The sequence below is a fragment of the Trachypithecus francoisi genome, unplaced genomic scaffold (assembly GCF_009764315.1).
Source record: "Trachypithecus francoisi isolate TF-2019V2 unplaced genomic scaffold, Tfra_2.0 Lachesis_group8, whole genome shotgun sequence".
Lineage (NCBI taxonomy): Eukaryota > Metazoa > Chordata > Mammalia > Primates > Cercopithecidae > Trachypithecus > Trachypithecus francoisi.
In genome coordinates, this window is record NW_022681473.1 from 118,603,863 (window position 1) to 118,629,085 (window position 25,223).

The 25,223-nt window shown below is 45.2% G+C and overlaps 1 long non-coding RNA gene across 1 annotated transcript; it reads left to right on the top strand.

Annotated features, from left to right (window-relative positions):
- The first annotated feature begins 8 nt into the window (after window positions 1-8).
- On the top strand, window positions 9-23,201 carry LOC117080408. Its single transcript, XR_004435818.1, has 4 exons — window positions 9-92; window positions 12,892-13,061; window positions 16,654-16,789; window positions 23,053-23,201. It is a non-coding gene; the product is annotated as an uncharacterized LOC117080408 (long non-coding RNA).
- The last annotated feature ends 2,022 nt before the right edge of the window (window positions 23,202-25,223 follow it).

The following is a 25,223-nucleotide window of genomic DNA, read 5'->3' on the forward strand; positions in this document are numbered from 1 at the left end:
GCGGGTGTTAAGGAACTGCTTTCTCTCTCTGCACCAACTGGTACTTCTGGTTTGCTTCTGGAGCTGCTTTAGCTGTTCAGTTCCTGTAAAAGGTATGATCTTAAGATGATGGAAAGAGATGTTTCAGCAGGAGAGCTATGCTGAGGAATTTTCTGCTGTATCAGGAGTAGAAACAGGGCTGAGTGAGTGATTTGGTGACCTCATGAGGGTTGCCTCCCCCCGAGATCCCGGCTGTGGAAGATGATATGATCAGGAGAACGGCACGTTGCTCTGACTTCCGGGTCTATAGAGGTCCAGTCTCCACCTCTGATTAATGATTCATCACAGCAGGAAGGAGTGAGGTTGGCCGGGCTCACATCTTGCAGAACGGCATTGCAGGGCCTGAGTCAAGTGGTCTGGGACAGAATTTTGGTTCTACCACTTACTGTCTGTGTGTCCAAGGCAAGTCTTCATATGTAAAATGAGACTAATGATAGCTCACAGGGGAGGCGAGAGATATTTGGGGCTGTATGCATGTGGTTAAAAGCCCAGACTCGAGCCAACGTGACTTCTGTCACTATAACTTATACCCAACATGGTGTAAGTTTCTCATGCCCCTGTTCACCTTGAGTGCTTCTGCCTGGCCAGGTGTCATTGGCTCTCCTGTTGCTCAGTCGTGATGGCTTTACTTCTGCTTAATCACATCCTGTCTTTGGACAGGTTCTTTAATTCCCCTTCCTTGCTCCCCTTGGCTTCCTTCACATCTCTTTGCCCCAATTCTGTTGGCATCAAGTTACCTCTATTTTTCTGAGCTTGTAGTTGACTCCTAGCTTATTAGAAAATTACCTACATAGAACTTTATGAGATAACTTAATATTGCAAGGTTTAAAAAAATATTGACCCAATTCATATGAGCTTAGATTTAGTGCTTTTACTTCTCCAATCATTTCTCTTAGTCTTGGGGTTGGACTAGAGCCAGGATGCTTTGCTTTCAATCTTCTGACATTTTCTTCCCATGGAACTGAGGTGAGAATTAGGGTGACCCTGGATGTGTTGTGAGCTAGAGCTAACCCAGGATAAGTCTGGAATGAAACAGGGTCTGTAGAAATGGCTGTCTCCACATTCTTACCTTTAATTCACTCTGTATTTCACTCCAATTTGGCTTCCACTGTCACCATTTTACTGAAATAGTTCTTGCTACAGGCAATAATTATGTTGCCTTCCCCTATGAATATTATTTGTCTTTTTTTGTTCTATTTTTAATATCAACTTATATCTACTCGAAGTAGAAGGTATATCTAATTATTCAGAATCTTTGTGGCTGATACAAGCACTAGAAAAAGAATAGTTAATAATAGTGAGTATGGGCAGTTTCACAGATTATTTTACTTTCTGGAAATCTAGAATCACTAGAATGTATTAAAGTTATAAAGAGGTTAAATTAACTCATTTTATTTTGGTAAGAACACTTAACATGAGATCTTTCCACTTGAAAAGATTTATGTGCACAATACAGTATTGTTAACTAAGGACAATATTGTACAACAAATCTGTAGAACTTATGCGTCTTGCATAATGAAACTTTATACCCATTGAACAGCAATTCCCATTTTGGCTAAATGTAACCACATTAAAATACTTGACATTGTCTTTGGTCATGAAGCATAAATGTATAATGGTAGATATATTTTAATCCTTATTCAGGAATGATATTTAAACAAAACGCTCCCTCAGTAAGATACACATGACTACATGTTAGGAAAATCACATTCTAAATTTTATAGAACACTCTCAAGTGATGTTAACAGATTTAAAAATAAGGACAGCCAATGCCGTTGTATACATCTTTAAGCTGGGAAGTTTCTCAAGTAGTGGAGTCATATTCAAGAAGTAATATTTAAAATATAAATTGCGATTGCTTCTCTGTTAAGTCCGTCTCTTTCAGATTCTTCAGTTAATAGCAATACTCTAAAAATCTTCAACTGGGCCGGGCGCGGTGGCTCAAGCCTGTAATCCCAGCATTTTGGGAGGCCGAGACGGGCGGATCACGAGGTCAGGAGATCGAGACCATCCTGGCTAACATGGTGAAACCCCGTCTCTACTAAAAAATACAAAAAACTAGCTGGGCGAGGTGGCGGGCGCCTGTAGTCCCAGCTACTCGGGAGGCTGAGGCAGGAGAATGGCGGGAACCCGGGAGGCGGAGCTTGCGGTGAGCTGAGATCTGGCCACTGCACTCCAGCCTGGGCGACAGAGCGAGACTCTGTCTCAAAAAAAAAAAAAAAAAATCTTCAACTGTAAAATCTTAACTTGCAATGTTTTGATTTTTTCCTGAATTTTGAAATTTTTAAAGTGCCATTACATGTCTTATTAATGAAATAAATTAAACATATTCTCAGGAGACTACAACTCAGGAGCAGCCGGATGAGATGGAAGAGACCCCCAGAGAGAGCCGGTGGGGGGAGGCAGGACTTCCACGCCCTCTCCTGTCCCACTGCCTCCCCAGGGTGCACTCACCAACCCGGAAGCCCATGCCGCTCATCTTTCATCTCTCTTGTCCATGATGGGGTTTTCAGCTCCACTGACCATTCCTTCCTTCTTGGAATGCTCTGCTGCCTTCTGGGACTCCACACTCTCCTGGTTTGCCTCCCACATCTCTGGCCATTCATTCCCTCAGTGTTCTTTGAGGGATCTTTTTCTTCTGCCCAATCTTTAATGTTAGAGTTCCTTAGGTTTTGATCCTAGACCACCTTTTCTTCCTACTCTACTTCCCTCTGGGAGATCTCGACCACTTTCATGCCTTCAAATACTCTCTGAAGATGACGACTCCCGGTGGTGCATCTCTAGATAAGCCTAGTCTTCTGAGTTCCACACTCTCACATGCAGCTCCTGTTGGCTCTGTCAGCTCCCTCAGTTCCATCCACCGCTCTCCCTCCTCAGCCCTACTCCTTTATCCCTCATCTGGATAACTGTGATGACCTCTAAGACGCCTCCCTGCCTCTACTCTGATGTCTTCTGCACTCAAATGCTGAAGTGATTGTTTATCAGTCAAATCAGATTCTGTCATTCACCTGTATAGAAATCTACAGTTGTGCACCATTCTTAGGGTCAAGTCTAATGTTATTAACACAGCCTTGTGGGCCCTGAATGATCTGACTCCTACTCATTGCTTGGGTGCTTTGGCTTTCTTTCAGTTTCTTGAATTTACCAAGTTTCTATCCATCTCACATTCCATTTCCTCACCAGGTGTGCATTGGAGAGATGGACAATAAATAAATAATTGACCAGGTTTGGTTGTGCATACCTGTAGTCCCAGCTACAGTCATAAGTGCCATGAACTTTTTCTATGTGGCACTTGTCACAATTGCCACTAGATAATTATTTGTTCTTTATCTTAATTTTTTTCAGAGACAGAGTCCTGCTCTGTTGTCCAGGCTGGAGAGCAATGGTGCCATCATAGCTCTCTGCAGCCTTGACCTCCTGGGCTCAAGCTATCCTTCCACCTCAGCCTCCTGAGTAGCTGGGACTATAGGTACGCACAATCAAACCCGGCCAATTATTTATTTATTGTCCATCTCTCCAATGAAATGGTCCTGAAAAGTAGGTATCATGTTTTGTTCAACTCTTTATTCTTATCCTTAATGCTGGGCACCGTTTTATTTGACTCAGTAAGACTTCTGGAATGACTGAATAAACCAGTGAGGGGAGAGTGGTGGCAGGATGGGGAAATCCTGACATTGAGCTTTTTGCCTGAACCTTGAAAGTGTTTGTGCAGATTGGTGCCTGGGAATAGAAGTGATGCCCAACTTTCTGCCAAATGTTGATCTTAAACTCCCACAGAGGGGACCGTCTGTATCAAGGTGTCCGGGAGGCCCAGAGGACAGCATTGTGTATAAAAAAGCCCAATGACAACAACTCTGTGAGCCTCTGGGCTTTCCTGTTGGGATTAATAGAGGGGAAATTGTGACCTTTTTTTGTTTTGACATGTAATCAGGTCATAGTATAATGCTGTGAAAAGAGATTAGTTTAGGCTCAAGCAACAAATAAACCTCATTTGAATCCTGATTCAACAAGCTAATAGCTTGTAAAAACAGGCTAATTATTTAACCTCCCTGAGCCTATTTTATAGGGCTGCTGTGAGGATTAAATGAGTAGTCCGCGTTAAACGCTCAGCTCAGTGTTTGGTACATAGAAAGAGCTGCCTAATTGTTGCTGTTGTTGTCGCTGTTAATATTACTAGTGGTCCCAGCTCTCCAATAACAAATGATTTGACTAGGCCGCTTCCTGTAGCTGTAAGATTACCATCTTTGGGGGGACAAGATGACCTCTGCAGTCTCTCTAGCTCTAGGATTCAATGATCAGGGGACTTTTGATCTCCCTCATGCTGGAAGTGTTTGATGCATTTCCATGGGAAAGGAAAGAATCACTTCTCTTTGCAGCCATGCTCAAATGGATTGTCCTGGAAGATAAGCAAAGATGACACATGTACGAGAGGAAAGTCCAGTTCAGTCTGGCTCGGACCGTCCTGGCATCTGGTACTTTTGGGTGGGACAGGAGACAGATGTTCCATGACAGCCAACTTCGTGTACTTTAGACTTTCTGGGAATGATGGCAGGAGAGAAACCAGAAGAGCAGGGTGACTTGAGTTTATTTTCTTGGAAAGACTATTTTGTTGGCAAGACTCATCCCTGGCCTCATAAATGGACCGGAGACTGATAGACTAGGAAGAGCTGCTCTTGGGCCACTCCCTCCCTGCTGGTCAGGCCCAAGAACGTTGCCTCCAAGAGTATGGACCCTGGCCCCAACCCACACTTGCCTTCCCCTGAGGTCGCAGGCTGTCTTTCTGCCCCTTTGGTGGTCTGCCATTAATCTGATACATATGTAATTTGAATCCATTTGGATGAAATTGTAGAGGAGGAAAAGAAGAGAATGTAGAAAGGAACAATGGCGTTAAGTAGTATGGGCAAAGAACAGAGGTGTCTTGTGCGATAGATAGGTCTCTATCCAACTGAGTGGCAGAAAACCCTAAATTACAGTAGTTTAATCAAAGTTAAGATTTATTGGTATCTCACATTAAGTTGTAGGGAGGCAGACGAGACTTGTAATTGTGACTCTGCAGTCATCAGTGACCGCCCTTGTTCTATACCACTCCTCTGCCATCTTCAATATTTCTATTTTGTGGTCCAAGACAGTGGCTCCAATTTTTGTCATTACATCTGCATTCTAGCCAGCTGGAAAAAGAAAGAAAAGGGGAGGGGAAAGGCACATGCCTTCTCTTTAAGGACACTTCCCAGATATTGAACACATTGCTTTAACTTATATCCCACTCGCCAGTACTTAGTCACATGGCTACATCTAGCTGTAGAGACACTGGAAAATATGTCTTTATTCCAAGTGGTTGTGTAGTCGGCTAATTTTTATAGGGTTCTATTATTTTTAAAAAGGTAAGAACAGGTATCAGAAGACAAGTAGCAGTCTCTGCCACCCTTGGAAACAAGAGTGGACATTACAGATTGATGTCATAAGAATAGCCACAGTCAGCCTTGGGTGTAATCTCTAGAGCCAGGCAGCAAGAGCCAATTGGAATCTTGTTCTGACCAGATGCTAGCTGGGCAATGCTGGGCACATTGGTTAATCTCCCTGAACCTCAGTTTTCTCTTCTGTAAATAATAGCAATAACAATGACTTCCAAGAATTGTAAACAGAACAAAATAAGTGATGTGTGTAGAGTACTTTGTGCCCTTTTTGTATGGAGTCATGGGCCAGCAGTAAATATTGAGGATAACTCTATTTGTTTTGGATGCATAGCCTCCCTGAGGAGGCTCTTTTCCTCGCGATTTCTAGTATCATCATTCTTGTGACTATTACCCACACCCTTCAGAAAAATCATCATTTTCTCCTAGATTAATCTCTTTCTTGAATTTTGAATTCCCCTAAAAGCCAAAACCTCCATTCTGTCAGGGCAGAGCAGGGCCCTGATGTTTCTAAAGAAATAACTTACAACCAGAAAGTATCAGTAAATTCCCTTTTCCATGTTGCTTCATTCTGTCAAGCATGCATGTCACTTAACCTTAATAAGTGGTTATTGTCCACTTACTAATAACTGCTTATGAAAACCATGCCTGGGGCCTGCGGTACAGGCATAGCCCCAAGAACAGCTCCAACTTCCCCTTCACCTTCTCCTACACCGGCTACCTAACAGCCAAAGTCCGTGCTTCTCCAAGAGGACTGTAGGAACTGTTATCATTGCAGGAAAGGAGCCTGTCTAGACTGCTTCTTCCAACTCCATCCCAGTAATGAACTTGACCCTAAGATGCAAGGCGTGTAATTGCTTGAACCCACTTGAACCCGCTTGAACATGTCTGCTGGACCGAGGTCTTCTGCAGGCTGTGGATCCTGCCCATGGGCTGCATGTGCTGCCAGATGGAGGCAGGGCCATGCCCTGAGTGTTTTTTTCACGTGGCACCAGGAGTGTTGTGTGTGATTTCTGATAAAATTGAAGAATAGCTAATGATATTTGACATTTGTTCAGAGTTTTGCGGTTCACAAAACATTTTCATGTGTCAGTAAAAATAGCAAGAATAATACTAACCATGTATTGAATATATATACTAAGTATTTTGGGTACATAATCTCAAAATTTTACATCAAGTATTACTGAGACTATCATATACCAGTTTTATAGATGGGTAAATTGAAGTTCAGACAGTGGCCTCTCCAAGGATACAAGCTTATAGGAGGCAGCTTTTAAAAGAGGCAAACTTGGGACGCTATGCATAGTCCTGATTCTGGTATAATCGTTTTGCCTCTGAAGGAAGCTAACTGAGTAGAAGCAAGCAGAGGACAGATCTGGGCCACATGAATGTTAGGAAACACTTTAGAACCACAGCTGAATCGTTGCTGTAGGAAGGTTCTGCAGGTTCTGAGAAGCTCAGGAGCTGCTCATTCTCTTGCCTTCTCCAGGCTTCTTTCTGAGCTGGGGTTTGAAGTTTGCTGGCTAGAAGGGGTTGGAGAGAGAGAGATGCCCCCTTCAACAGGACAGTCCCTAGCTCAACATGATTGGTCACTTAAGTTAAGAGCTTTGCAAACACTGTTTCACTGATTTCTCACAGCATTCTTGAAAGGCAGATATTACTCTCTATTTTACAGATGAGGAAACTGAGGCTCTCAGAGGTTAATGCTCAAGGATGCATAGCTGATTCATAGACCCAGGATTTGTGTCCTGGCAAATTAGTCAGATTCTGCCCATGCATTTAATTACTACACTAAATGCAAATAAAGTTCTTACCATGGTGAATCGCCAGGTGAAAAACTAGGGGACTGAAGTGTAGCGAGCACTCAATAACTCGTCATTATTACCTTATCAACAGCATTTCAGCTCATTGCGGGCAGGGACTGACCATTTTGTATACATCTTTCTATGTCTCTAAGTGGACAGTGCAGGACAGAGCTGTCAATGCTTCATACTCACTGGCCACGATAACTTCAGAAGTAATAGCATCCGTGGAGAAGGGTTGACAGTACTAGCACAGCACAGCTCAAGGCATGCGACATGAGCATGTTTGCTGATGACTGGCAGCTCAGCAGTCCCATGGGAACCCAGCTGGCCAGGCTGAGAGTCTAAGGCTCTCCAGGGAGTGGAAGAGCCTGGGAAAATCTGCGACAAGGAGCAGAAGGGTCATTTCCAGCTGTAAAAATTCTAAGATTTGGTTTCCAGAGAAAAGAGAGAGGATATGGGTTCACTGAGTTTTGAGACCTCAAAGTAATCACAGGGTTTTCTTAATTCCAGCAACCAGCCACAGATTGCAGTGAGTCAAGGAGGCAGCAGGGACACAGGAGAGACGCAGAAAGCATTCGATGCCCCTTTAGGGAGGGAGTGTCCAAAAATGATTCCGGCCTAATCTCCCTCCCAATCATTGTAGAAAACAGCTATGGGGACTCAAAGGAACAAACACTGCATGTTTGTTCAGCTCCAGCTCCAGCTCCAACTCTAGCTCCCGGTTTGCTCTTGGCCTGTCTTCTATTGGATTCACTTGGGTTCACCCCCTTTTTTTTTGAGACGGAGTCTCGCTCTGTCACCCAGGCTGAAGTGCAATGGAGCGATCTCGGCTCACTGCAACCTCCACCTCAAGGATTCAAGTGATTCTCCTGCCTCGGCCTCGTTAGTAGCTGGGATTACAGGCACCTGCCACCACAGCCAGCTTATTTTTATATTTTTAGTAGAGACGGGGTTTCTCCATGTTGGGCAGGCTGGTCTCAAGCTCCTGACCTCAGGTGATCTGCCCACCTCGGCCTCCCAAAGTGCTGGGATTACAGGTGTGAGCCACCATGCCTGGCCTGGGTTCACTCTTTAACAAAGGGGAACTTCTAATGAATCAACACTTTTTGCCAAATACCCTGTAGGTCAGACGCCACTTTTGTCATGAAGTCTGCAGACAACAGGTCAAGTCAGAAAACCTGGGCAACTTTGAATGATCCTCCTTAGCCAGAGAGGGACAAGAGCCTGCATTCCAGGGAAGCTCAGGGCACATGAGGTCCACTGAGAAAGGATTTATTTGCTTTTGGTAATGGGCCTTCTCCGTCTTTAAATGCTAGCAGCTAGAGTGAGTGAAAGGGATTTCTGAAAGGTTTGTTTTAGGGTGGGTTTGAAAGCTCCCCTCTCTTGCTCTGTTTTTCTTTTTAGGCAGCTTTGCACAAGGGGCAAGTCTCCTGCCAAAAGCCCTCGTAATGCCCCTCTTTAGGGACTGAATTTATCCGCTCAGCTGTCCCTTGTAAATTTATTCCTGTGTGAGATTTTTCCCAAACCATTCATTCCTACGCTTAGCTCAGGCAGCTGGAATGTAGAAAAAAATACATTTTTTCTCCCAAGAATGTGCCTTTTGTGTGCTTGGAGGGGCTGGGCTAAGGCGAAAAGAAAACAATTGTGTGCAGCGATGCACACACACACACGAGACTATGATGCACACACACACACACCAGACTGCGATGCACACACACACACCAGACAGCGATGCACAGACACACACACCAGACTGTGATGCACACACACACACCAGACTGTGATGCACACACACACACAGACACCAGACTGTGATGCACACACACACACACAGTGGATTATGATGCACACACACACACACACACCAGACTATGATGCACACACACACCGGACTACGATGCACACACACACACCGGACTATGATGCACACACACACCGGACTATGATGCGCGCACACACACTGGACTATGATGCACACACACACACACTGGACTATGATGCATACACACACACACAGTGGACTATGATGCACACACACACACACAGTGGACTATGATGCACACACACACACACACCGGACTATGATGCACACACACACCAGACTATGATGCGCGCACACACACTGGACTATGATGCACACACACACACACAGTGGACTATGATGCACACACACACACCAGACTGTGATGCACACACACACCGGACTATGATGCACACACACAAATCAGACTACGATGCACACACACACACGAGACTATGATGCACACACACACACACACCGGACTGTGATGCACACACACACGCACACACACCAGAGTACGATGCACACACACCCACTGGAATATGATGCACACATACACCGGACTATGATGCACACACACAAATCAGACTACGATGCACACACACACACCAGACTATGATGCACACACACACACACCGGACTGTGATGCACACACACGCACACACACCAGAGTACGATGCACACACACACACTGGAATATGATGCACACACACACTGGAATATGATGCACACACACACTGGACTATGATGCGCACACACACACACACCCTCAGCTATGATGCACATGCACATACTGGGCTACTAACAGCCCCGCTGGGGCTCAGGGCTGCCCTGGGTGGTGAGGGCGGCAAGGGGTTCCTGGCTACCAGTGCCCAGCGTGACTGTGGTGTGGGCTGCAGGCCCTCCGCCTGGGATGTGGCCAGAGCAACACCTCACTGGTTGTTTCCACAGCAACATCACAGTTTCACTGGAATGGAAAGCCACAGCGACTTGGAGCCAGGAGAGGCTTTCCAGCTGCATGTGTGCACAACGAGGGTCTGTGGGGAGAGGGACGCTGGGAACTTTGACTTGATTTTTCCTTGAGCAATTACAGTCTCCCAGGCAGGTGAGGGCTGTGGCAGGAGCTGGAGGTGACATATGTGCTTAAGGAATTCAGGCTGCCTGAGGGGCAGGGAGAATTTTCCTGCAAACCGTGATGACTGAGGAGACCTGGGAGACTTGGCAGGGATGGGAGCCCACTGACCTGTCCATCCTTTGCACAGCCATGATGTTTCTCTACCACGGTATCCCAACACATAGAGGTGGTTGGAAGTTTAGCAGTGATGGCAGAAGAGTCAAGGACAGGAGTTTGCCCCATTTTCTGGAACAACAATAACAAAAACCAACCATGTGCCATGGAGCAAAGAGATTCTGTGGGAAGGTCTACGAGCAGGAGATGAGAAATCCTGGTGTGCAGCTGTCTGATGCTCCAGCTGCAGTCCAGGCAGGCGGGATTCACCCCAGCACCCCAGTTCCAGGTTCACAACTATGTCCTTAACATTTTGCAAGGGTTTCTGCCAAGAACTTCTGCCCTGCCAAGAATCCAAGTCTTCTCTTAAGAGCAGACAAACAATTTTTAGAATCAATGAGCCTACAGCAGCCATCATCTTCTGCCTATGGAGTAGATACACTTTTTGGGTGTAGGTGCCACCTTAGTTTGTTTGTTTTGTTTTGTTTTGTTTTTTAGAAAAAAAGGTCTCATTCTGTCACCCAGGCAGGAGTGCAGTGGTGGGATCATAGCTCACTGCAGCCTTGACTTCTTGGACTCAAGCAATCCTCCTGCCTCAGCATCCCAAGTAGGCAGGACTACAGGCATGCCCCACCACACCTGACTAATTTATTTTTTATTTTTTGTAGAGACAGGGTCTCACTATGTTGCCCAGGCTGGTCTTGAACTCCTGGCCTTAGGCGAGACTCCCACCTCAGCCTCTCCAGGTGCTGGGATTACAGGTGTGAGCTGCCGGCTGACAAGTGCCACTTTTATCCCTACAGCACAAGAAGATTTGGGGAACTTAAAATGTCGTTGTGATTTTTCTTGTATTTCTGAGGGCCTGCCATGAGCCTGCTGGCCAGAGCTAACCTGTGGCTGCAGTTTTAGGAACACATCACTTCTAGTTTGAGCTCCTTATTTGCCCCGGGGTTGATGGGACCCAATTGACTGTAGGCTACACTCAGGAAGAGGCAAAAAAGAAATGGATGATGAAGACTCTGTCTTTAGGGAGTTGGCTATCTTATGCGGAAGATGGTAGGAGCTGAAAGGCAACATCAGACTGGAGAACAAGTCAGAAAGGGGTGAGTCGCAGGCTTCCCAAGCTTCCCGGACCTGTTCAGGAAATGTGGTGTGGCTGGGATTCTGCCTTTCTCATGAGCTCTGAGTAAAGTCAATACAGCTGATCCACTAGCCACTCCAAAAAGCAAGGAGCTAGAACCCTCACCCAATGGGCCAGGGAGGGATTTTGCACTATGGAGAGTGGGTGATACTCTCAATATAACTCTCCGGTCATTGCTCACAGGCAAGACGGTAGCTTCTTTTTTGTTAGCCTGTCTTTCCGGGTCTTGCCCTCCCAGAAACACTAAGCAGTTCAAATATCCATTGTCAATTTCAGCACGCCGTCCCTTGGAATGAACGGGTTTAAGGGCAACTACCGTTTGTTCCTGAAACTGCAATATCATCCATGGCTAAGAGCACTTGACGTTAGTCAGACCTGGATTCGTCCTGGCTCCCCCGCTTATACGGCCATGCAAACTTGGAGAAGTTACCTGTTCTCCTATCAACTTAATTTCCTCAACTGCACAGACTAAATGGAGTAATATGTGTGAAGCACTCAGTTAACATCAGCTATTGTCATGACTGGTTATGAAGTAATTGATGCGTATCAGAAGTCATGAGCTGCAGGTCCAGAGGCCACATCTGCCATTCCCCAGATGGGTTTAATTTGGCCTCCGCAGTGTTTTAAATAACATTGAGTTGGTTGCCAACATTTTAAAATTGGGAAATTTCACATAAAAATCTGAATTTGGGGCTTATATTGAAAAATCATTAGCTCTGACAAACCTGGCACCAATTTCTTACATGGTAACAGGGAGTTAGCACAGGGGCTGAGCAGGGCTGGCAACTTTCCATGGCATCTGCACCTCCAGTTCACCATCGCCCAGTCTTCCCTTTGTGTTACCTTCTCCCTGTGGATGTATGTCCTTGGGTCCCACATCTATAGGGTCCCATATGACTCCAGAATTCTAGCTCTTTTGGCTCACTGGCGTGTAGTAACCGCTTCTGGAACTCAGTAAGAAAACGCAAGGATTATCTTGCCAACAACGCTTCTGCTGCTTAAATGAAAGAAATCTGGTAGTCCTTCTCTGAGATCCAACAGAGCCGGTGCATTTATTGCTCTTAGCAGTACCTCTGGGGACCAGAACCTGCTGGTTCTAGAAGGTGCCCCTCGCCCATTCCTGCCCGTGGGAGGCATCAGCAGCGTGTCTTCTTTGTTCTCTCCCTGAAGTGTAGGATGCTCATGACCTTGGCCTTGCAGTTTGGGTAGGTGCACCTCCTGTCCTGGTGCTGACATCTGGATGATTTATAAACATCATTCCCCTTTCACTGGACTCTTGCTCTTTGGAGTCTTCAGAGCTGCCTGGGCCTAGCGCCCAAGAAGTTCGCTCCTTGCGTCAATGGCAATGCTAGACATATTCTACTGGCTGTGGCCCAAAGGTACTCCTGGTGCCTGTGTGGGAAGGGCCACGATGGGAAGAACGCTCCTTGATTGCTCTCATTCTCTCAGCTTTTGATTTTTTATAGGCTGGATGTGGAACTGCAAGAGCAGAGAGGAGGAGAAGTCTCACCATGAAGACAAAAGAAGTCCTGAGCCTTGGATTTTCTTCCTCTAGGTCTGTTTTGTGGACCCACAGACTCGTAGAAGTTCTCTGAGGGCTGCCTTCTCCCCATCTGCCCCAGATGGATCCTTTAAGGTGGGTGAGCCCTGGGGAGGTACTGGGTCTGCTTGTGGAGAGGGTTCTCAGGGGTCAGGCCCGAAAGAGCCCATGCAGCTGTTCCTGCGGGTGGGTCAGTTTCTCTGGTGCATAATGAATAACGCTGCGTGGGTTCTGGCATATCCCTGTCCCCACCCTTGGGGTGGAGGTTTCCAGTATTCTTGCAGGCTCTTGGTTATGTGGACAGTGAGAATCAGTGAGGCCGCTCTTGGGAAATGTGCTCTAATGACTCTTTACCTACGTGTCGAATTCTCTAACCTTGGGGACAGATGCACCGTGAATTTGGTTTTGTAGGTTTGTGTATGAGGGTGGATAAGAGACTTGTTAAAAGAGCTTTGAAATTCCTGCCATAACCTCTAAACAGTGGGAGCAGAGCAACCAAAGTCTCCGAAGACACGAGGAAAATACCCCTTTGGGCAGAGTCAAGCTTGCTGTTCTTTAAATTCTTTCAGCTGGCTCAGTAGGAGAGGAAGGGACGGTCAGAAGTCACACTCGTTTTCTGGAGGTTTGATAACCTGAAGGTGTGTTCCCTGATCTAAAGATGAAGAATTTTCATGTACTAGAAGTTGGGTTTACTAATCCTGTAGCTCTGGAAATGAACGGCCTTGTCTTCTCTAACTGTCCAGCTACCTGGCATCATGTAGACAGGCCCTTCAGGTGACTGAGGGTTCTGGAACTCGGTGGCTACAGGCACACACAAAGAGCCTGCTCAGAACCTCCTGTGTCTCCTATAGACACAAGAGATGGGCGAGGCAAGGGCCCTAGAGCCTGTCTAACCTGTGTCTCTGCCGGGCACGGGTTCTGTCACACCGAGTGCGGGCGGTTTTCCACTACAAGTTCTGCACCAGAATCACTGGAGGCTTCATGAATAGAGATTCTTAGGTGCCACCAGTGCACCGAGTCAGCACTCTGGAAGTGAGCCGGAGACTGCACTTTTAACAAGCACCCCAGGTGCCTCTGAGCTGAAGAACTGCCAGTCTCATGTGTGGATTTTATAATCTCATGCGGAGAATGTTTCTCATAGCTCAATTTAAAACCCTTTTTAATGGTGTCTCCACTTAGAGTAGAGACATTCCAGGAAGAGAAAACTAAGCACAGGGAAGCTAAATACTGAGCCCTGGAGGGGTCAGGATATGGGCCTCATCATCATCTCATGCTGTTTCACACTGCGCTCGGGTCAGGTGAGTGAGAACCCCATTCCCTGGGATACCTGCTGTGCAGGAGCGTCTATAATCTCTTTTGGATGGCCCAGCTAAGCCTGAATTGTTTTTTTAAAGGCTTGACCCAAATGCACCCTGATTCCAGGTGGAACACATTTTCACGTAAACCATCAAATGCTGACTCTGAAGGGAATTTAGAGATCTATTCCAGAGCCCTGGATCAGTTTCTCTGGTGCATAATGAATAACGCTGAATATATATGGAATGATAGGTTAGAAACAGGCAAAAAAAGTGCCATGATGATAAATTCCTGAATGTACCTTCAAGGAGCTTCGTGGAGAGAGGAACTTGGGAGAAGAACAAGCAACTATGAACAAAATGATTTTCACCAGATTCAGCCAATGACTGGGCAGCAATGGCCTCTAGTTCCCTGAGAATCCCTTCCAGGTGGGGGCTGCACTGCAGGCAGGGACTGTGCGGTTCCACGTCCTCGACGGGCTTCTTGTGCCTATGGCCAGCTTGCCTGGCTCCCCTCTGCCTGGGCAGGAAACTTCCAGGCTCTTTCACCAAGAAATGTGGGCACCCTAAGTTGCGTGGGGTAGGATTTATTCTGTAAATACTGAGTGCCAATTATGTGCGATTAACAGGAGAGATGGGAGCTACTGTTGCAGAGCTTACTATCTTATTCTAAACTTATTAAATTCTGTTTATGTGTTTTTAGTTGTATAGTTTCTGCCTGTAGAGAAAATGTTGGTGCTTTGGGAGTTGGGGTGGGGGTGGTAAGGAAGCCTTTTCTGAAAGGGTCACAAGTGAAGTGAGATTCGAGTGACAAAGGGAGCTGTTGAGAGAAGAGGTGCGGGGTACAGCAACTGCAAAGGCCCTGAGCAAACTTGGTTCTGTTCCAGAAATTCAGAGTGGAGCAGTGAGGGTGGAGAAGGCCCTGACCAGGTTGTGGAAGGGGTTTTAAACTATGAGGGGACCTGATCTGATTGACATTTCTAAAAGTTCCTTCTGGCTGTTTTGAAGAGAATAGATAGGGTGAGGTAAGGACAGGGGCAGGAACAGTATTTAGGAGACTCTTGCACCTGCAGGCAGAGCTGGCAAGGGCTGGAGCCTGAGGGTAGGAGAGGATGTACAGAGGGCAGGTGAGAGCAGGACATGTTAAGAAGAAACAGCAGAAAAGGTTTGAGGACAAAGGTCTTCTTACGTGAAAACCCTGGCGAGAGTATGACATACATAATGGAAGACTGTTATTTTCTAGTCACTTCAGTATAGCCTTTGGAAAGGCAGGTGCCGTGCCTACTGAATGCAGCGTTGCATACTGTTGGCAAGTCACCTCTTCCTCTGAAACTGCAGTTTCCTACCCTCACCCAGGCACCCCTTCCCCAAGCTCAGGACATCTCAGAGGACTGGTGCGTGGGCTGCAGCCAGCCTGACCCAGCTCTATAAAGAAGCTCACCCTTTACAGATACCCCAGAGAGGCCCCCACCCTGCCCTGCAGTCAGCTTCCTGGGCAAGTGGGATCAGGTCAGTGCATGTGCCTGTCCTTCCCTGAGCATAAAAGCGGGGTGTGGAGGGAGATGGTATTTGAAACGTGGCAGTGGGGACCCACACAGACATCATGCACAATCCCTTTGGCTTTCCATTTGCCAAGTTGTTTCAGGGTCCAGGGTTTGTGACTCATCCTGAATGGAAACACTTGTACAGCTCCATGTGACTCCTTTCTGCCTCTGTCTGGGCGGCAGTGACCCAACCAGCTCCGTACTTTCTTTCTTCCCTTTTAATGTATCCATAGGCACCCGGGGTCTCCCTCCTCCAGGGTTTCCTGAAACATGATGCATTCAGCCCTTGTAGAGTTGCTGGGGAAGTAGAAGGAAAACAAAGGTGACTCTTGAAGCCCCAGGAGCTGACCTTAGATCCTGACACTCCTGGGGTGTGCAAAGGTCTGAGGTGATGGTCAGATTGAGGTAAAGCAGTAAAAATCTGTGCTTGTCAGGAAAGTAGCAAGAGTCGAGTTCTACACTAGCAATTGACTGGCCTGGGGCAGCCTGCAGCTGCACAACTGCCTTGTACAATGGCAAGGACAAGCAGTATCGGTGATGTAGCAGACTGCTGGGAACCTGGGAGACATCCTGCTGCTGCAGGAGTCCTGTGCAGAGCAGAGGGCAGTTTGGAAAGTGCAGGGGCCCGCTCTTCTTTTGGTTGGTGGCAGGGAGCAGGTGGGGCCTAACCTGGGTGAGCGATGTCTGCCTCCCTTCTGTGCATCTTGCGTTGGCCTTAATTGGTCCTGCCGGGATAGTCACGAAAGCCCGACCTTTGTTCCAGGTAGAGTGCTGCATGTTTCACGCACATAGCTGATTTCATCTTCACAGGACCTTATGAAGTAGTTATTACATCTATTATCATCACAGAAAAGAACACTGAGCCTCAGAGAAGTCAAACCATTGGCCCAAGATCACACAGCCTGCAAGAAACAGAGATGGGGCTCAGACCTTGGTCTATTTGGCTCCTATGTGCCTTACTGCTACGTTATACCCACCCCTCCAGGTAAGGTTGGGAACCAGCTGTGGAAAGGCTTTAATAATGGGATGGATGCACTGCCAAGCTCTCCCTCTGTCAGGATTGATTTTGCAGCGAGACTGTGAGCTTAATGAGAGCAAAACTCAGGCCTTATACTCCTTCATGTGTCCTGCAGACTCCAGAAGTGCTAGGAGGTAAGAGGCAGACAAAAGAGTGATGTTACTGCTGTGAACTTTCATTAGGATGTGTAGAGTTCTGTTATATGTTTGGGAAAAATCCATCATCTCCAGAGGCTATATAATGCTCAGAACAGCTTTAGAACTTCCCTTTGGAAATTGCTTTCTGAGCTCCAGGCACATAAATAATATTTTTATATATATCCTCAATCATGGCAAGTCTTAGTCCTTTGAGGGTAGCTTGGAGTTCCATAGGAATCTGAAGGTAGCTCAGAGCCAAACTTGGTGAAGGGGGTGAGGTGTCAATTTCGGATTTGCAGTTTTGTTCAAAAACATGTTGATAAAGCAGCAAGGCTGATGGCCATGAGTAGCTCATGAGCTGATTCAGAAGACATTTCTCTGCTGCAGCCAGCCCTGCTTCTGTGACTTCACTCACGCTTTCCATCTGAGTGTAATAGCTCACCCTTGCCTCTTTCGCACTCAGTCCCCTCCGTCCCACACTCCACCCATTCCCCAAATTCCTGTTCATTGTCCGCATCCTCCCCAAGGGTTAGTGAATGGCCTCACACCTGAAAGTGCTTTGCTTGAAGTGTGCCCTGATTCCCCCAATCCTAAGGCCCTGCTCTCACCCTGCGTTTTCACCCATGCTGCTCCTTGGGCTCTTCAGAGGCGCTTTCTCCTGCCTTGCTGTTTTTTCTTTCTTTTTTTTTTTTTTTTTTGAGACGGAGTCTCGCTCTGTCGCCCAAGCTGGAGTGCAGTGGCCGGATCTCAGCTCACTGCAAGCTCCGCCTCCCGGGTTCACGCCATTCTCCTGCCTCAGCCTCCCAAGTAGCTGGGACTACAGGCGCCCGCCACCTCGCCGGGCTAGTTTTTTGTATTTTTAGTAGAGACGGGGTTTCACCGTGTTAGCCAGGATGGTCTCGATCTCCTGACCTTGTGATCCGCCCGCCTCGGCCTCCCAAAGTGCTGGGATTACAGGCTTGAGCCACCGTGCCCGGCCCTGCCTTGCTGTTTGTCTGTGCTCTCCACTGGATCATGAGCTTGCTGAGAAGAGTGTCTGAGTTGCTGTAGTCCCAGGATCCGCAGCCTTTGCTGAACTGAAATGTACTATTTCAAATACATTTGCAGGAAAGGGTGAGGTTTGTCCTGGAGAGGGAATAGGGCCAGAGACACACAGTGTCCAACCATTCAGGAATTCAATGCCTACAGCAGGTGTCCCGTGGCTCCCTGTCCTACACATGACTCACCCAGAGTTTGGTAGCTTGATTTTGGAGGCATACTTAGAATGGCCAGAAATCTCAATTTCTCAGAAGGTAAGATTTGGAAAAAAACAGACAGTGGAGCATCAGAAAGGTGAGAAGAGAAAAGACTGAGGACCCCAAACCCATGCACCTCAGCTGACAAAGCCAACAGACCGTCACTACCCTAAATCCCAAACCCTCAAGAAAGAAATGCAGCAAAGGTCTGCAGCTTTCTCATCTGCTGGGTTGGTCAATGTGGTGCTGGTGTGGATGCAGCCAAGCATTTCAGCTATGAGGTCATTCACTCACACTTCACCCTTATTGCACTCTGCTTGTTATGGTCGGAACTGTGTCTCTCAAAATGGGTATGTTGAAGCCCTAACTCCCAATATGACCCTTGAAGAGATAATGAAGGTTCAGTTAGAACCTTAAAGAGGGAGTTAAGGGTCAATTAGGGCCCATGGGTGTGGCCCTAATGCAATATGACTGCCGTCCTTACTAGAAAAAGAGACACCAGTAATGCCAGTGGACAAGAAGCCCAGGCAGAGGGCAGCCATCTGCAAGCCAGAGAGGGAGGCCCCCAAGAAACCAACCGTGCTGGCAGACTTCCAGACTCCAGAACTGTGACAGAAAAATTATTTGTCGTTTTAGCTGCATGGCCAGTGATTTTGGTTTGGCAACCCCAGCAGACATCCTGCTTTCATTTTCTTCTCCATCCTTTTCTTTTTCCTATTGTTTTATTCCCACCTGCTCGATCTCTATCTTTTATTATTTATTTCTTTGTAAAATCAACAACAACAAGAGTATAAACTGATTTGGAGACAGTGGTTTAGAATTCTACTAGATAGATAAAAATCAGCAAACTGGACGCGTGGGTTTCTGTAGTTACAAATCTTCCATCTAAAATCTTGTTTCCCAGGCATGAGTTCCATTAGGACTTTTTCTGTGCATATAAACATACATATATGCTCACAATTGCACGACATTTTCATCAGTCTGATGGGTGCACCCTTCCTGATACAATTCTGGGCTTTCACTCAGTTCTAATGTGACTGGAAACTAAATGATTAAGGAATGTGAATGAATTCAGCACTCCCTAACTCAAGCTGGGGGCATATTTTCCACTCTGTGGTCTCTTGTGCCCTCCACTCAGGAATTTCAAGTCCCAAGAAATGGTCTCTGGAAGGAAATCCTTTGCCATCCTCCTAACTTTAGTATTCAGTGATTTCTGGAATAGAACTTGCCTGTTACAGAAATGGGAAAAATATGAGGACACGTGCAGTAAAAATAAAAAAAACTTTAGAATGAAGAGGAGACACAACCTAAGCAGAGTTTAATTTTCATTTTGGCTCATAGGTAATTTTATCCTGGAGTGTCCTAGGGATAATGATGGCATGCTGGTTCACTAGAGTAACTGAGTGAAAACATAATAATGATGAAAATAATGACTATAATTTTTAAAAAATTCACCTTGTAGCTTTGTTATCTATAGATGATGTCATTAAAAGTTCTGAGAAATAAATATCACCAATTCAAGTCTACAGATGAGAAAAAGGAAGATCAGAGGAGATAAGGGATTTGCCCAATGCTAATCAATGAGTAGGGGAAATGACCAGCATTGGACCTCCCACTCCGAGTGTAATACATCTTTCTCTGCAAGAGCTTTGCCTTCTTTTTCTTTCTCATTCTCTATTCCTTGCCTTCTGGGATACCAATTGCATGTTTGTTAGACCTTCTCTCTGTGTTTTGAACATCTCTTAAAATCTGCCCATTTCTTTCTTCCATATGCCTTTCAATATATATATTTTTTCTATCGGCATGTATTGAAGTTCAGGGACTTCACTTCTGCTATGTTCTATCCACTGTTAAACTCATCTAGGGAGTTCTTATTTTCAGAGATTGCAGTCCTAGAAATGTCCATTTGCCTCTTTTTTTTTTAAATAAATTCCATTCCTCTGTCAAAATTACTTATCTTTCCATCTGTTTTTCAACCTTTTCTCTATTTTAAAAAAAATTTATAATAATTGCCTTCAAATCCTTCTCTGCTAACTCTAACCGTTGGCTGCTTTGTGCATCTGCTTTCTCGTATGTCTTCCCATTTATCGTGAGTCACATTTTCCTACTTCTTGCATCTCATTACTTAGGGTTGTTTGTCAGATGTTGTTGTTGTTATGTATAAAAGGCTACTGAAGTTGATGTTCTTCTCCCCCAGAAAAAGTTTGCCCTTTCCTTAGCTAGGTAGACAGTACAGGGGATATCACTGGATGCTGTGAGGAAGTGAACTAGGTCACGGTTGGGACTGCAGCTGGGTGTAACTCACTCTGGTTTTGACCATCTCCTGGGGGACACATGGGGCACAGGTAGCATGGGCCTCTTTCTTAGTGCAGGCTGGTCCAGCTTGTGGCCCACAGGCTGCATGAAGCATGGGACAGCTTTGAATGCAGCCCAACACAAATTCATAAACTTTCTTAAAACATTATGAGATTTTTTTGCAAATTTCTTTTTTTTAGCTCATCAGCTACTGTTAGTGTTAGTGTATTTTATGTGTGGCCCAAGACAATTCTTCTTCTTCCATAGCGGCCCGGAAAAGCCAAAAGATTGGACACCCCTGCTCTCAGGGGACTTTGACTGTTAAGGAACATGATACTGAGGGGGATTTGACTCATCTCTCCCAGCCCAGCTTCCTTCCTGTATAAACCAACCTCCATCCCAAACTCTCAATAAAGCTGAGTCAAGTTCTCCTAGGCTTTGGATTGAGTTCCTGTTGTGTCTCTGTCACATCTTCCCTGAAAGCTGAGCTCTTTAACCTCCGCATCACGTGGATTCAAAATCTGCCAAGTGTTCTGCTTGGGGTCCCGTTGGGTGTGGTTGCCAGCCTCTTCCTCTACTGTGACTTTGACTCCTAGGCACTCTGAGGCTATGGGAGATTTCACTCTTCCTGGATGGCTCAGCCCCTCAGTGTTCTGTCCCACCCCAGATGCAATAACTGCCCTGCAGGGAAGGTCAGCCATGCTTTAGAGACTTCTGGATGTTCCATTCTTATGCCAGTCTGCAGGGCCCTGGGTCTCCTCTCTCTTCTCTTCTGCTCACAATAAGCCCACTCTTTAGACGGCCTCAGCAAATGCCCCTTGGAAAGAAAACTGCCAGCACACTCATTTCACTCTGCAGGAGCTATTCCCCTCTGGAATTTTCATTATTTTAGTCTCCTTTGCCTCTATGATTCTCCATACTGTTTACAAAAACATGATTTTTGTGATATATCATTTTCCCCCCTAGCTGTTGCAGTCAGAGGAAAGCCTTGCTAAATCTTACTCAAAGGCAAAAGTTGAAAAACTGACGGTTAATTTATTTTTTCATCAGTGAGAGCACACCAAGTCATACTTTTTGCCAATATTTTATTATGAAAATTTGCAAACATACAGCAAAGTTGAAAGAAGTTTACAATCAACAACTCACATACACAGCAGTGTGTCTGTAAACTGGCTCTCTGGAGGGAAAACAAAAAATCTGATCTGTATTGTTGGCTGATTTCTGTGGTGGGAATGTTTTTGTCATTGCTAATTTCAAGTTACCAATGTGACTTGGGGGAGATTTGTGCAATATCAACTCTGGGGAGCCTATGTAAGCCAGCTCAGGCCCACTGCTGCATGGAGCCATCACTTAGAATCCATCACCAACATCTTAGGGTGCTTATTGAGTCATGTGTGTATCTTGCCCTCTATCCACTGTCAATCCGTCGTATTTTTTTTAATGTATTTCAATGTAAATTGCAGATATAAGCAGAATTTTTTCTTCTTAAACATTAACTAGAGTTCACTATTTGTTTTTCACTAACTTCCTTTTTAGTAATTAATGTTTTACTATTTGTTTTGATGTGAAATGAAACCTTAGTCTTAATTGTGCATTCACTGAGTTTTGACAAATCCATACACCTGTGTAATCCAGTCCCTATCAAGATACAGAATACCATTACTCCAGAAATTTCCTTTAAAGCTTGGCCAACTAAAATTTTCAGCTTTTTGGGACATGGACTGTTACTAAACAAGGCCTTCTTCATTATACTTGACCAAATGATCATTCTACCCTAAATGCATGTCTTTATAATTGTTCAATTTTGCACTCACCAGGATGAATGATCAGAAATTTGCTAATACATAAATTTGAAAGTAGATGCACCATAACAGGCTGAAAGCTTCAGTACCCAAAGTGTACACCCATGTTGAGTCATGCCAAGAAAACATCACAGACATTAAACACAGACCAAACCCTCAGTCCCCAGGAAACAAGGGGACGTACAAGCAGCCTCACATCCATCGCTTCTGATTCCCTGCAGCTCCAGCTCCCACACAAAGTACGTGTGAATCATTCTGATAATAATCCCATGACACAGTTGTCATCCCAAAGAACAAGTCTTTCCAACCTCCTGCCCTGGCTGATTCTGACCACACCTCACTTGGCAATATAAGCATTTGGCTTCCACCTGCCATAAGTCAAGGAAAAATATCAGGCAATGCTGGAAAACAAAATCCAGGAAAATATTCACCAAGAAAAAGGAGAAAGCAATCATTTGCCTTCAGTTATGGGGAAGGATATTTTAGGCTCAAGTGGTGAGAAATATTGGACAGTGTTTCAGTTCTCAACCACAAAACCATGTTCCAGATGAAGAAGGCAGGTTTGGAGAAGAGCAAATAGAAATCTCTCACCTGATGGGCCAAACTAGAAAACATTTTCAAAAACAATTTCATATATTTGAGATATTAACCATGGCAGTAGTTGGGACATAGGTTTGTCTTTTATTATTTGAGAGCTGCTAAGATTCTGATACCTTGCCCATATGTCATAGCTGATGAAGCTTTTGTGCTTTGCTACTTAGATTCAACCACTAATATCTCACTCACCAGACCTGTAAGGATGGATGATGCAGATTTCTTTAACCATTAGAGTTGTGTAATAATTAAATGGCTTATTGCTAGAAGATTCCATATTTCTTGACTTCATGGCCACATGACTTTCTAGTGACCAGATTTTCCAAGGTGAGTTTGGGTCATTTTCTTTTGCCAAATAAAAATATGATACCCAGAGATAAAGAATATTCAAGAATGTATTATTTAGCTCATTCAACAAATGTGTATATTTATATATTTACTTCTGATCTCTTTTTCACACATTGACAGAGTTACACTTTGTAGAATAATAATTTGTGAATAATACCATTTCCCTGCTATTGCACATTTATGGTGTTTCCAATTTCTTCATATGACAGGTATTGCCACAATAACTAACAGGGCATGGAAAGCCTCCTCTGTGTGTTGGGTTATTACTCAAGCACAGATCGAGGAGTATAAACCTTTTTAATACCCTTGAGCAACATCATAAAATCCCCTTCCTAAAAGATTGTATCAATTTACAAACCTATTTTAAAAAGTCTCTGAGTGTCCATTTCACTGCAGCCTTACCGGCACAGAGTGACGGTAATATATTGAACATGTCAAGTTAGAGTAGGGCATGCAGATCCAGGCTGGATATTACCACGCCAGCTTTGCAGAATGTTCTGAAACAGGCCCTGATCAGTAGGCTTAGCTTGGGTGAACTTTAAGGTCCCAGCCAACCTTCTATGATTATATTTGCAACCAAATTTTAATTATGACACAGCTAGTTATACTATGATTGTTTTAACAACACAGCAATTGTTTTCCATAAAATATTATAAAAATATGCAGAAAACGCCTGAATTAGTTCATATGGTAGATACTGGTATAATCTTTTGGTTTTCATAATATTTTGAAGACTAAAGTGGGCATGCTTACAGTTAATTGTTTCAAGATGCAAATTATTTTTACTGTTTAGGTATATATGTGTATGTATGTATATATCTAATATATATATAGGTGATATATTTGCTTGGGCTGCCATAGCAAAATACCATAAACTGGGTGGTTTAAACAACAGAAATTTATTTCTCACAGTTCTGGAGGCTAGAAGTCCAAGATCAGGGTGCCAGCATGGATGAGCTCTGGTGAGGATTCTGTTCCTCGCTTACAGGTGGCCACCTTCTCACTGTGTCAATGACGTGTTATATGAGGACATAATAAAAGGAGAGAAAGAGTTGAAGAGACAGAGTGGGGAGGGTTGGGGCGAGGTAGACGCATCTTATAAGGCCATAGTCCTATTGGATTAGGGTTCCATGTTTAGGACTTCATTTAGCCTGAGTCACCTTCTAAAGACTCTTTCTCCAAATATAGTCACGTTGGGAGTTAAGGCTTCAAGGTATAATTTGGGGGAAACACATTTTAATCCACAGCAGTATGCATCTCCAATAAAAATGTATTGTTGGGATAATAGTTGAACAATACTAAAGCACATCTTTTTGAGTATAAATCATCAAGTTGATTTTGTTTTCAGTCTCAAGCGTTTTTCTACGACTTCTTGTCAAGTCTACCTGTAGGTCACTAGGTGGCACGGGAGGCCACCTCTCCAGGTCAGAGGAGGTAAGCCGTTGTTCCTGAGGACTTGACTTCCTTCCCATTTTGTTCCCTGGATTTATGCTAAGACCTTATTATGATTATCTAGTACTACATAACAAATCGTTCCGAAATTTAGTGGCTGAAACCAACGGCAATCATTTTATTATCTGTCACAGTTTTTGTGGGTCAGGACTTTGAGCAGGACTTGCCTATGTGATTTTGGCTTGAGGACTCTCACATGGTGGTAATAGATGGAAGGTGAAACTGGAGCAGAGCAGCAGAAGTGGCTGGAGCCGCAGGAACTGGCCGGGCATCTTTTCCTCTCTGGATATACAGACTCTGGGCCTCTTCATGGGGTCTTTCTGCAGGGCTGGTTGTGCTTCCTCACTGCATGGTGGCTCAGAGCAGTCAGACCACCTGCGTGGTGGCTCAGCACTCCAGTATAGTGTCCCAGCACTCAAGGTAGAAGCTGCATCTAGGGCTTGGCCTCTGAAGCCATGCAGTGTCACTTCCTGAGCATTCTGTTGGTTATAAGTAAGGCACAAGCCCATCCAGATTCAAAGGAAGAAGAGTTAGACTC